Source organism: Poeciliopsis prolifica, unplaced genomic scaffold (assembly GCF_027474105.1).
Source record: "Poeciliopsis prolifica strain line A6 unplaced genomic scaffold, Auburn_PproV2 SCAFFOLD004, whole genome shotgun sequence".
NCBI lineage: Eukaryota > Metazoa > Chordata > Actinopteri > Cyprinodontiformes > Poeciliidae > Poeciliopsis > Poeciliopsis prolifica.
In genome coordinates, this window is record NW_026562379.1 from 3,525,917 (window position 1) to 3,539,424 (window position 13,508).

General features: G+C 39.0%; 1 protein-coding gene across 1 annotated transcript in view; it reads right to left on the reverse strand.

Annotated features, from left to right (window-relative positions):
* LOC129359410 (rho guanine nucleotide exchange factor 17-like) overlaps positions 1–13,508 on the reverse strand; it is a 64,913-nt gene that overhangs the window by 20,695 nt on the left and 30,710 nt on the right. The gene's annotated exons all lie outside the window — the stretch shown is intronic.

A 13,508-nucleotide genomic window follows, 5' to 3' on the forward strand; every position in this document is an offset into this window, starting at 1 on the left:
GATAAACATGATAGTGGCAGCATCATGCTGGAGGAACTTGGTTAGAGTTGATTTTAATATGTACATTGTTAAACATATGGAAATCCAATAAGAAAACGTGGTAGACCTAAAGCTCCAATTGGACTTAAAACCAGAGCAACAAAGAAATGGCTTATATCAAAGTTTTAACTCCAGACCAATATCTGTTAGGGAAAGTGTAGCAAGACTTAAGAAAGTCTTGTTAGCTGATGCTTTCGGTTCAATCTGAATAAATTTGAGCTATTTTGCAAAAGCCAAACAGAAATTGCAGTTGCTAAATGTGCAAAGTTAGTGGCAGAGTCGTGCCCCAGAAGACTTGCACCTCGATAGATATCTACCAGCAAGGACAATGTGGTCAAATTTGATTACCTGGACTGTCAAAACGAGATAAATAAAAAAAAACCAGCCCCATTTTCTCTGTTCTATATCAGCTATTAAGGAACGGTGGCTTGTTGGAGGCAAAAACTCTGCTAAGTTTTAAATTGAACACAATTGTAAATATTTGGCTGTGGAATATGTAAAGCGCAAGCTCAACGAAGTTCTAACAGAAAATTTGTGCATGGTGAACGACACCGCAGGGAGTAAGGCTACGCCATCTTTGCCAGGCAATAAAATGTCTTACACGTTCCTCTTGCTGCGATTTTAATTGCTCAATATGTGGAAGCGTGGCCAGAACAGACTGAAAAGCTTTGTTCACTTCCTCCGCTGCCATTCCCAGACATCAACCCTACATAGGCAGTCTACGATTCAAAAATAATGCAGAAAATTGACATTAATCATTCACAACTCCTTCTGTTCACTAATTGGCCTGGTTGAAATTCAATTGAAGAAATCCAGCTCAATGGCAGAAATCCCAGATGGAGCGATGAAGAGAGATGAGAATGAAACGAAATTGCGTAGAAAAGCAATGGCCAAACTAAAGGAGAACTAAAGGGAACTGTACTTGTCTTTCTCAATCACAGATAACATGTAAATGACCCAATCTGCCAATATTATGCTTTGATGAATATAATTGTGTTACTTGAACCATTTAATTTTGTGGCTACTTGACTACAACACACAGCAACAAGTGAAGAGGTAGTGTGTGTGTGTGTGTGTGTGTGTGTGTTTGTGTGGGTGTGTGTGTGTGTGTGTGTGTTTGTGTGTGTGTGTGTGTGTGTGTGTGTGTGTGTGTGTGTGTGTGTGTGTGTGTGTGTTTGTGTGGGTGTGTGTGTGTGTGTGTGTGAAGCAGTAGTAGTGAGGAGGGTGGGAGGTTGAGGGATATGAAGAACATGTCAAATGTATAATCTTGGGGGATCTCAGGGGAGGTTCCAAAATATTCTGGTACCAAACAGGAGATAAATATCAGAGGAAGCCACAGGCGGAACCGTGTGGTCCTTGTACAACCACAGTGGCTCTTTCTCCCTCTCCCCGTCTCGGAAGGAGAGGTTGCATAAAAATACACCAAGGAGGACTTTTTTCCCCCACTTCGCCGGCTCTGCTCTGCCAGCAGCTCTTTGCCCTATAAATAACCTTAACAATAACTTCCCAGAAAGGGTATGTTTAGTGTTTGGCATCTGGAGAGGTCCCAGGGGCAGCGAGGGGTTCCAAGTGAGGCCGAAAGCTGGTGTTTGGATGGGAGGAATGTCGAATATCGTTGCGGGTGAGGGGGTAGCGAGTGAGACAATTTCTTTTCACAAAAGTGAAAAAAAATACTTAACACTTTTTGTTGAAAAGGTTGTGCCCAACTCTCTCCTTTGTCAGATTAATTTCTATTTACCAAAATGTTGCCATTTCAGTCTGCTCATATGAACACAAACATACAGTGAAGGAAATGCAGAGTAATCATCATCATCTCTTTATTTTCCATAATTACCCTGAAAGTGGAGAGTTATTCTGACTGCTTTGTGCTCCAATACCTTCTTACATTATGCAGCAGGACTAACATTAGACCTCTTCGTTACTCTGTGACGGTTCCTATAACTCAATCTGTGACAATCACTTAAAGTGTGGCAAAAAAAAGGATTTTTTCCATTACAGATATCTTGTTTTATTTTTTCCTTTCTTTTCTGGCACTCTTAAATGTTTCAGCCTGAGTAAATACTTTAAGCACTCTGATGATCCCCAAGACTTCTGGGAAAATCATTTGCGGACTGGAGAGAAAACTGTGGAACATCAGTGTGCTTTCTGTTAGATCTAGTATAAAAACTAACACAGCATCCCATAAAAGAAGAACGTCACATGACGACAAAAACAGCTTTGCTTCAGGGGACAACCCATGTCACACAGTATCAGACTACCTTCCTAAATCTTATAAAACATAGCAATGGCACACACGCACGCAAAATGCAAACACATGAAATGCACTCCGTGCAGGACCACAGCTGCCTCTGTGTGAATTTCTAATTTGAATTAAGCCTTGTTTACGATGATTACAGTGACAAATGCAAATCTCGTTTTCCTCATGGAAGCTAAACTAAAATCAACAACTTAGATAGGTTGCTGTTCATTCAGAGTCAGCAAATGATAAGAGGAATGTGCAAGTCCTGCTGTAGGATTTGCATTTCTTTTGTAAGATGTGCTGAGATGATCATGTTCTCTGAATGACCAGACAGGAAGACGAGTGATACAGTAAGACAGGTTCAGCTATGAAGAAAGAAAAGAGGGGAACTTCCCTAAAGACAGGAATGTTTTTCTATTTTCCCTTGGTTGTCTTTATTAGATTACACACACACACACACGCACACATCAGAACATGGAGAAATAATGCCAGGAATGTCACTTTTATTTCATGAGCCAGGTTACCATAGCAGCCCCAGCTGAGAGGTTGAACAAATCACGAGACGGCAAGTGATTCGCTGTGAAGTTGACAGTAGTTTGGGACAAAAGTCAGCCTGCGCTCGGTCCGGTTTCTGTCTAACTTCAGCACAAAAACACTGGAACCACTACAGTAAGACAGTCAATGCTCAGCTCACGAAGATAAGGAGACAGAAAAAAAAATAGCTCAACACAAGGAGACAAAAGAGAATATTTGTGATAGACAATATAATTGGGTGAACATGATTAAATTGTTCACTATTCTAACATTTCTATTCAACACTGATTCATTTGAGCTTTACTCTGTTCTTATTGTAAGCACAAAAAAAAAAGATTGCGAAGCTGTCAGAAAAGGAACAATCAGACCTAATTATTACACCTATAAACTGCAGCGCATGTGTGAATAAAAAGAAATGAATCCAGTTATTAAACAGGAGACAAAAAGTATAATCAAGCAAATAAAATCAGTATCTTTCATTCTTCTAATTTCAACTGACCTCAATAATGTTTTTTTGTCCACCCAATATCAAGTGGAGCTGCTTTACACTTCACATCTCACCAAGCTTAAAAAAAAAAGACACAATTAGTAAAATATAAAGCTTTAGATTTTTATAACACTTAAATCTGGAGTTTACTTACTAAATTCAAAAGAACTAAGAGTACTTTTAGGCCCACCAGCGTCAGGCTCATTTACACATAGTCCTATTTTTATTCACATACTTAAAAATATTACCTCAAATTGAAGAGAAAAATGGATACGTGTGACTAAATCAGCATCATCTAAATCAAACACACCCAACAGAACTAATGAGTCATCTTCATTTTAAAAATGAAATCGGAGCACATTCATTGTGGCAGCACTGCATGTCTCAGGAATGATGTGGCTTTAAAGATGGAGTCTGTTTGTGTAATTCAATCGCCCCACAAACAGAGGAGGGATAATCATTTTGGCCAGACAAGTCCGTACATCACAGTCTGTTCGTCTGAGAGGGGATTCACATCCACAAGTAAAACCATAAAACATGGCAGGTTGGATTTTCCTTCCCTCCAATACGTTCACCGTGTCTAACATCAAGCTTAATCAGCAGTCTGACTGTGTGTCTGTGAATTAGAACATCATGTTCTCCTACGGTTACGCATGTCCTCTTATGAGCTTTAGTGATGATGTGGACACAGAGGACGAAAAAAAAGAAATTATCTGAAATATTCCCGGCAAAAGAGAACGTAGGAACAATGCATGACAAACATACTCTCAGAATCTTTCACAAATTAAACCAGAAATCCACATGCGCCTTACAAAAAGACTTTTTTGCTGCCTGTCAATAAAGCAGACTAAACTCATACGGTTACTTTATAATTTTACTTCGAACTCAAAAGTTATCATACAGTTCTTTGGTATTTAGTATAATTGCCTTCAAATTGCATGACTTGGGTTTAATATTTTGCAAATCCTTTCATGACCTTCTCCCATTGTCAATTACCTGCATTTGTATGCTTTGTCAAGTCAAAAGACTCCAGTCACACTCTGCAATATTAAGGATGGACTAGACTTGAGGAGGTCCACCATTTTCTTCCTGATATCTTAACTGATTTCTTTTGTGTTTTCCAAGATGCCAAATAGGAAAAGAGTGTATTTGAGGTGTTTCTTTGAAATACATGTAGAGGTGTGCCTCCCTTGTACTCCGCTAAACAGTACGAGCGACAAAGCCACCAAAATGTTTGAGGGCAAAGTAAGCCTGTGCAGAATTGAAGAAAACAATATATAAAATGTATCTTTCAAATGAAAGTATCCCATCCACCCTGATTCAAATTCAGACAGTGAAGAAAAAAAAGGCGCATCTTTTATGCAATGCATCTAAAAATTTAGCTTGTTAGATTGTTGCTTTTACACAACAATTGAAAAATGTGTTCTCTTTTACTGTGTGCAAATGTTTAATCCTGTAGAACAGCTGCAATCTATGATGGTTTGCAATAATCTGCATAAAACAAAATAATAATAATAATAATAATAATAATAATAATAATAATAATAATAATAATAATAATAATAATAATAATAATAAAAACTTCTCAAAACCAAATGGGCTTTTCTTTTACCAAAAATAAAATCCGTTCTTCCCCAGTAGATTCCTTTGTATAATAAATGAGCAGGTATACTAAAACTTAATAGCCCTGAAGCTCCTTGGACATTTTTGTGAGCATCACTGCTGTAACCAGTTGTGTCTCATCAAATGCCAACTGCATTTTATCTCTCCAAAAAACAGCTTAAAACGCACAAGGTTATAATTAAAATTTGTTTCATTTGTCTGGCTCTTAGTTTCCAAACTCAATAAAATACTTAAATGGAGGAGCAGGTGTTCAAGCACCTAACCGATTCGAAGTGACAGAGTTCAAAATGGTGACAGTCATACAGCATTAAAATCATCAAACTATGTCTAATGGTATAATATAGGAGAGGTTTCCATGTTTCCATGCTTAAAAAATAAGAATCACCATCCAGATAATATATAGTACCCCTTTAAGTAAAGCTTGACAAAATATCCAAAAGCACTATTATGAGTTGCTTTGCAATATGTTTGCAAAGCAAAAGTATGGATTTAATCCTTTTGCAATTTTACAACTTTAATGCAACATATTCTTTCAACAAATCAATCAGTCCCTGCATCCGCACTGCCTGCAGTCTTCAGTGGCGATGTGTTCCTAATGCACATGGGCGAGCAAGCTGGATTCTGTCATGATGCAACCAGACGCTAAATATTTGGTGACTATCTGTTCACCTGTACATCTCTTGTCCCAGGACCAAAAACACAGCTGTGGCAGAGGATCGCGCTGCAAGCACTCCATGATCAACAAACCTCACATTAAAGCGGGAGGAACTGTCAGAAGCATCCTTCTAGGAATACAGACTTTGACTAAAGCGTCAGTGATTAAAATACGGCTGCGTCCTCCTGTCACTGCTCTCGTCACTCCATCTCCCACCTCCGCCTTCGGCCTCTCCTTTGTCCTCCTCTTCTTGGCTACTGTATCCCTTGGCAACAGCTTGGCGAAAGCAGCAACAGGCAGCCTCTTAGTTCAACGTGAAACACTTCAACCACGGCTTTCTCTGTTTCTCTCTGTTAAAAATGCTGCACCGGTACAAACCATTTACCATGGAGCAGCGCTCTGCCTCTGAAAAACTCAGACCTGGACTGGAAGCACCTGAAAGTTAGAATCCTAATCTATAACTTCAGTTTCTGACTTGGAGAATTAAGCTGGTAAAATTTATGTACCTCCTACTTGGACCAAAAAACACTAATATGAACATAAACTACAAATCACGCTCAAGCTCACCATAAATCCTGCAACAACTATCCCTTAAGCTCTTAATTAACTACAGCAAAATAAAATAACATTGTCATATCACTTATGACAAAATTATGAACTCATCTTTCAGTCTTTACACAAAATGTTTCATGTTTTATGGAAGAAGCTTTTAAATGCTGGATTTTTCAAGGTTATCTTAAAACGCATGCCTCAGATTTTGCCACTCTCATTCCAAATTTACACCCTACTCTTTTGTACATCGATTCTCCGTAATTATGCTGCAAATATTCTGGCAATTTAATAGGATATTAACGTGCTGGAAGAGGCATCCAATAAGTGAAAAGAAGTTTTTTTTTTTTGTTTTTTTTTAATTAAGAACTGTGCAAAACAAAGACAGTTTGCTTTTACATAAGAAATCTTGAGCCACACAAAAACTGCACAGCATCTCCACTCCCACTTATCATTATCAGTATCAGATAATATTGACGACAAAGGGACTGCCTGGTTGCAATATTTGGACAGTATGTGTTGGCATGCATTCAAGTTTAAAGGATATACAAAATTCGAATAGCTACATATGAACGTTTATCCCTGAACTAATACCGTCGGAGGTTTTAGGTTTAAAGAAATCTTTTACTTTCACCATCATGTTTTTTTTTCTGATTAGAAGTATCATTATTTCTAATCAAATTCTAATTAATAGATACGTTTTTGTATTGTTTAATTGTCTTTTTAAGCAGTGGCTCGCTCATCTAACACAAAACAAACTTAAAGGTTGGATTAAAAATATTTTAAATGGAAATATGTCACAGGGAATTAATGAGTTCTTGAGAGAAAAAAAAAATGAGGATTTATCTCATGCAGTACCAATCAGTACAAGATTTAAAAGTGTTGGCAACCCCCTAATTAATATAGTAATTTGGCTACCTCATGCACACAAACAAACAAATATTGCAACAGCATTTTTTTTTATCTCACTCCCATTCTGACTGTAGCATAATAAGCCATGGTTAAGACAAGAAAATCTTGAATATAATTATATTAATGATGTAGTTTGTTCCTTTTCCCACACAAATCAACCCTGATGTAAAAAGAAAAAAGCCTCCTGTGTGAGCGTTGGCTAAAAAAACTCAAAACATCTATGAAGCACCGTGGAAAGACCAACTGTAAGACAACTGAGAGAGGGCTCTGTGTTTAGGTGCTGGAGATTATCATCTGATTTACTCAGCTCTAATCATATAAAGGACAGGCATGAGGAAAAGAGACAGAACTCCCAAAGAGACAGACATTAGCCAGTCGAGACAAGGACGAAAAGAAAACAAGGGAACTGAAAATGAGTGTTGATAGGAAAAGAAAAGCAAAAGAGAGGAGAAACGGGACCTAATGGGAAGAGAATGCCGGATGGAGTACAATCTAAATTGAACTGGACAAGCAGGTGATGGTGTCCCAGATAACCAGAGGAGGATGTCACAGACAGAAAAAATAAATAAATAAAACATCCCAATGGGCGATCTGGTTTACCTCTCCACCAGGGGTCCAGGAGCAAAGTCCGTTTCCATTCAAACTCCCACCTGAGCCGTTTCTGAACAGATCCGCTGCATCCCTGTCCACCATTTCTTCTCCTGCTCCACCTTCTCCTCCACCACCTCCTTCATCTCCTGTGTTCTCCCCGCTCTCGTTCATTTCTTCCAGAGCGATGCTGAACTGGGCTAGGGTCCGAACCATCTGCAGCATACGGACAACTCCGTGTGCCCGAACGCACCCTCTGCTTGGCACATAGACTTTAAAACAAACTCGAGGCAATGAGGTTTTGATCTAACTGTTTATGCACACAGCTCCAGCCATTATATGTAGAAAAGAAGGCGAAATGAAATATAAGACACCTGAGTGTTGAAGGAACTATCGCCTCTCCTCGTACTTACAGCTCACCATGCCCTGTTTGGGTTTTCTCTTCTCAAGAACAATCACGGTCTTATAATTCAGTCCTTCAGGGAAGCATTCTCTCTATATACTGTCCACTCTTCCATAAATGAAGTCTCGAGTCTTCAGTGAGCCCCAAACTCTGGGTTTGTTCTGCAGCAGGTACGCTCAGCCACGCAGCTCTTCAAATCATGTATCCTGTGCCACACACACACATCCCGAATGCCAGGCGAAAGAGCGCACTTCAGCATGTCTGATCTGCTTCTACCGCATGGGTGATGTAAGCAGAGTGGGAGCGCACATCGAGGTGTCTGTGTGCGTGTGTGTGTGTGTGTGTTACGGGCAAGACGCCCAGCATGTGTGTGGGTGTAAGCGAGTGTGTCACAGCCCTCCCTCAGGGTGTGTGTATAATAGGAGGCAGCAAGCAGGGCAGACGCTCGCAGCGCTTAGAGCCGCTTCACACCAGCCAGACTCGACCAATCATCAGAAATGCAATGGATCTGCTGAGTTAGGAAAGGGATAAAGAACTGAAAGGTGAGAGGCAGCCTGAGAAATCCTTCCCTTACGCTCTTATAGCTCACAAACAAAAAATATATTGTCTCAGGATCTCTTTCTTCAACCTCAGTGAAATTGTCAACTCACAAAAAAAAAACATTCATTATAACATATCAGTTTCTTTTTCTTTCATGCAGTTTGAGTTAGTGCAAGTGACTCTGAACTCAAAATAACTTCAGTCTTAAATCTAAATCCAGCATCTACAGCACCAGACAAAGGTTTATATAAAGGTTTATATTCACTATATACATGATTTCTCATCATATTTAATTTGTATCAAACAAATATCACAAAAAAGTAGACAAATTAGTAGAATAAGATTATTCTAAGATAAAGTTATATTAAGAAATATTTTATGCTTATGTCTACAATCTGGTAATATCGCTAGTGCCTCTTTTCCTGTCTGCAATTTGCTTCACCCACAAAGACCTTGAAACTAAATAATAGATAACACCTCACAATAACCACGTGTGGACATTTGGGATGCAGTATTTGTTGTGTATTATGTGTCAAGAGTCTTGAGCTAAAACTTTAGACGCTAATGTAATTTTCAGACTGTTGAATGAAATGTGGTCACTTTAGATGTCTGCATCTAAAACCGATGATGGTGTCTGAGATGCTAAAGGCTATGCAATGCTGGAAACAGGGATGAGAGAGAAAGGAGGGAGGAAAATATCGATTTAGAGCCCACATCGTCATCACAAAATGAGCCAAAAATATTGCCATTTCATGATCTGGTCACGTTGTAGAGCCCTACAAAAAACCACAAGTTGAATTTATCAACTTTTGGTCTTTAAGTTCGGAGTCACCTAAAAATAACAACAAACGCTACGTTTTCTGTAGTGCTTTGAGCGACTTTGACATGAAAAAGGACTCTTTCCTCCAGCTGGGATAAGGCAGTGACTGAACAAAAGGTCATTGGGGGGACATGTAAAGGTCAAGTTCCTCACAGGAAACACAGCCTTTAACATCAGGTTTGGTGATAATCTTTCTGTACTAATGATCTGGACCAAAGTTAAGTTTTAGCTCATGACTAAGAATGTCTGATCAAAACTACACACGACATTAAGTAATGTTGATTATTCCCAATCAATGTATGAGTATACCCATAAATCTTTCTTTCCTCTTGTCAAATTCTTCTTTTATTTTCTGTATTGCAATAGTGTAGAAATAAAGCGTCACAAAAAAAGAATCCAGAATTTACTGATGTACAACATTTCACAAGCTCCCTGATGAACATAAGTAAGTCTGCTGGGTATTTGTTCACCAGTACAAATATATTTTTTCTTTTATTTATGTCTGTCCCCAAATGTTTCAATGGGACTTAGAGCAGTGAGTATGCAAAATAGTTTATGAGGGAAGGAACAGAAGGAAGTTTATAATCCTTAAAAGAGACAATTTTTCACACCACTGTTTTAAACTGCAACAATTTCCAGTTAAGCGGTCAGGTGATCCCCAATCAACATTTTTTAGTCGGGGTGGTCGCTGCAACATGACATTGCCAGTTGCAATTTGTTGCCCCTGCAGGACTAGATGGGCTTTTTTTGTTTCTTTGTTTTTTTATTGAGGAAAAATCTCCTAACAAATGCTTTTCTTTTTTGAGCCCCCATGGAAACATCTCCACTGGGATCTCCCTGCCATGTCAGGTAGCTGGACCTTTACAAAGTTCAAAAGTGCAAGTTTGCGGTGCGGGTGAAGCAAGTGGACTTTGTATTTTGGCTCTTTAAGACTTTCTCTTTCAAATCATCATTAGCGAGGGCAATAATTTGGGTTAACAATTTTCCTGCGTTTTCAAGGACAGCTGCTGGACCGTCTGGCTCTGAGAAAATGAAATTATTTTGTGTCTACTTCATTACTTTTTTCTGTCCAGTAACCATGAGAAACTTTGAAGACATTTTGGGAACATCTTTAAGAGATTTTGCTGCATCCAAATTGCACAAACAGGACATCCTCATATGTGTCCTCTGAGCCACATGTCAGCATCAGTGGTATCTTGTTCCCGTAGCAACTCATAAGCATTTCCTGTTTAGCTTAGGACTAATGCAGTTGCTGGGTCGCAAAGGATGGAGGGGGAAAGAGGTATGCATGTGAGCACGTGTGTAAGAGAGTGTGGATAAACTAAGATGAAGAAAGGGAACACAGTCTGTGCTGCGGGCTCGTGGCAAGATGACCCAGATTTCCTTGAGGTGTGTATTCCCTTTCTTTCTCTTTCTCACACACGTATCTTTCACGCAGACTGTAACTACATGGCTGAATGAAGATCACTGCATCCTTTTCAAGAAGCGAACAGGATGTTCTAATTACTTTCAGGTGCATGCTGCAGGACGAGGGTGAGGAGGGGGATTTACTACAGCAAAAAAAGCCAGACGAGTTAGAGGCGCTCAGTTTGTTTTCGATTAACACATTCACAAGAAAAAAATTCAATAAGGAAACTGTGTTGACGGTTCGGTGGAGACAGAGAAGCAACTGAGGAATAACAAACCTCCAGAGAGACCACAGATTCCGTCTTGTTTGGAAATCTGTGTCCTTATCGCGTCAGTCACTGCTATCCAGACCCTGACCCGCCGCCGCCGCCCCCATAAAACGCCGTCGTTCTGAGGGTAACCATCAATAAGCATGTGACAAAAATGCGGCACCTGTCAGCAGACACGCGGGTCCCACATTTGTGGGTGTGTGAGTGTGAGACACTGAGTGTTACCTCGGGCGAGGTCAACGGAGGGTTGTCCAAACAGATCAAAACAGATTGCTCATCCCACACCTGTGCAGGCTTACAGCTTGAACCATGTGAGTGTGTTGGTGTGTCGGCGGCCCCGTTTGCTCCCAATGTTGATGTTGGGAGCAGAAATGCTTGGGCAAGGAAAAAAAAAACTTCTTTCCCATATCTGCCTACCATTACATACCCACATTATCACAGCAACAGCAACAGTAGAGCCACTGCAGTCACATTGACAGGGGGACAAAAAACTGTCAATTCTTTCAATAAGCACAAGATATGCTAGTGCTTAACATTGGTTGTTGCACTAGCATGATGCAATCGGGTTTAACCCCATGTGAATACGGCACACCATAAAATAGGTTGTTCTGTCAAATACAATAATGATATAATAATGATAAAAAAAAACTAAATACATTTATTGTGTTTTTTTGAGGTTTTATTGTCAAAGTGTCCAACACTCTAAATCACTCTCTGTTGAAATACCTGATTCTATCAAGGCATTCAATGTGCTTCAAGATAACTTTAAACTTCTTTGAATCAAATCATTATTTTATTGATTTTGATGTATGCTTTGAGGGGTTGTCTTGTGTGAGACATAAAGTTCCTCTTCATCTTTAGCTTTCTAGCTATAGCCGGAAGGGTTCAGTGCAAACACTGACTAGTTCTTGCTCCAATCCTCAGAAAGTCCCTACAACACAATTCTGCTTCTCTATCAGTATAACATGCTTTTGTGAAAAGCTCAATCTTGCTTTTATCAGACTATTTAGTATTCTTGGGAGAAGCTGGCTTTTGAAAAAAATTCAAAGTGCAAACTTTAACAGTGGTTGTGTCTAGTTTAATGTATTTTGGTGCATGTCCTTAGTGCTGGTTGCATCCGCTAAAGTATTTTTGCAGAAAGACTGATGATCACTAGTATTCAAGTAAGTTTGAATTAAGTCTCCTATCATGGAAGACAAAATACTAAACTTTACATGAAAGCAGATATGACTGCATATTGAATGTAACAATTATATTTTTGAATTAATGATGTTACAACCTTGAAGAATTGTTGAACTTCCCTAGAGAATATTTTAACCACCACCTGAATAAAGTGCCAGAGAATAATAGTGGGACTAACTTCAGCCTTAATCTGTTTAAACTCTTTCCTTAAGATGAAAAATACACACAAGCACAAGAGGGCAGCATTCATAAAAAGAACAAATCTTTACTAATTGACTATGTTTTTTCCATTCTTTAGTATGACAGCCAGCTGCTGCGACAAATTAAGGTATATTTAAAGATTAAAGTTATTTAGAATAAAAAAAGGAACCAGTATGGACAAAGGGAAACATTTCGTCAGGTTTCCATCTGAAAACAATGTTAATGTAAAACACAAAGCCAGCAAATCAGACTGTGAGAAAACTGGATTAGAATGATGGCGGCCAATATAAAACCAGAGCTTCCCCAGTTACAGAAACCATAGTTTACATCTGAACGTTGCAGAGAATTCACAGGTAATAAGATCTTCCCGCGCTCTAAATACGCCCTTATGGGACGGCATGCATCAGAGTGTGTGTATGGCAGAGAGAGATGTGGTGAAAAGAGCCTTTTGTCCCTGAGAGGTGAGGCTTAAACAAGGACAGCACTGGCCACAGGACTCAGACACTCATATACAAACACACAGACAGACAGACAGGGCAAGGACTCTCCTTTGCTCCTGTCCAAACACGTGAACATCTGATATTATGTCTTAATAAAGCAGAAGACCAGAATGACACTAAAGTAACAATTTATCTACTTACTTTCTAGTAGCATTTGTAACGGACAAATATCTTCATTTTGCAGAATTGTTCATTTAATAATTGAGTAAATATTCAAAAAAATAAAAGTCCTCTAAAAAATATTATGCTTGCTGTTTGGAGGAAAAAAACTATACACCAAATAGTATTTAAGTGAATTTGTGTGTAATTGTATCACATTATGAAAACGTGTACTTCTTTGACAAGCATAAGAATAACATATCAAATCATATGCAGAAGAAATTACTAAAAACTGATCTTGCTTTCAGGAGGAGTCTCCCATTTCTCAAAGAAATATTTTAACCATGTCCTGAAATTAGGTTTTGGGGGAGTGTTGAGACTAATCCTTGAAAATAAAAATATTCTGCCTGACAGTGACACCTGGCTTCACAAATCAGAATCTTATTACATTACTACATAAA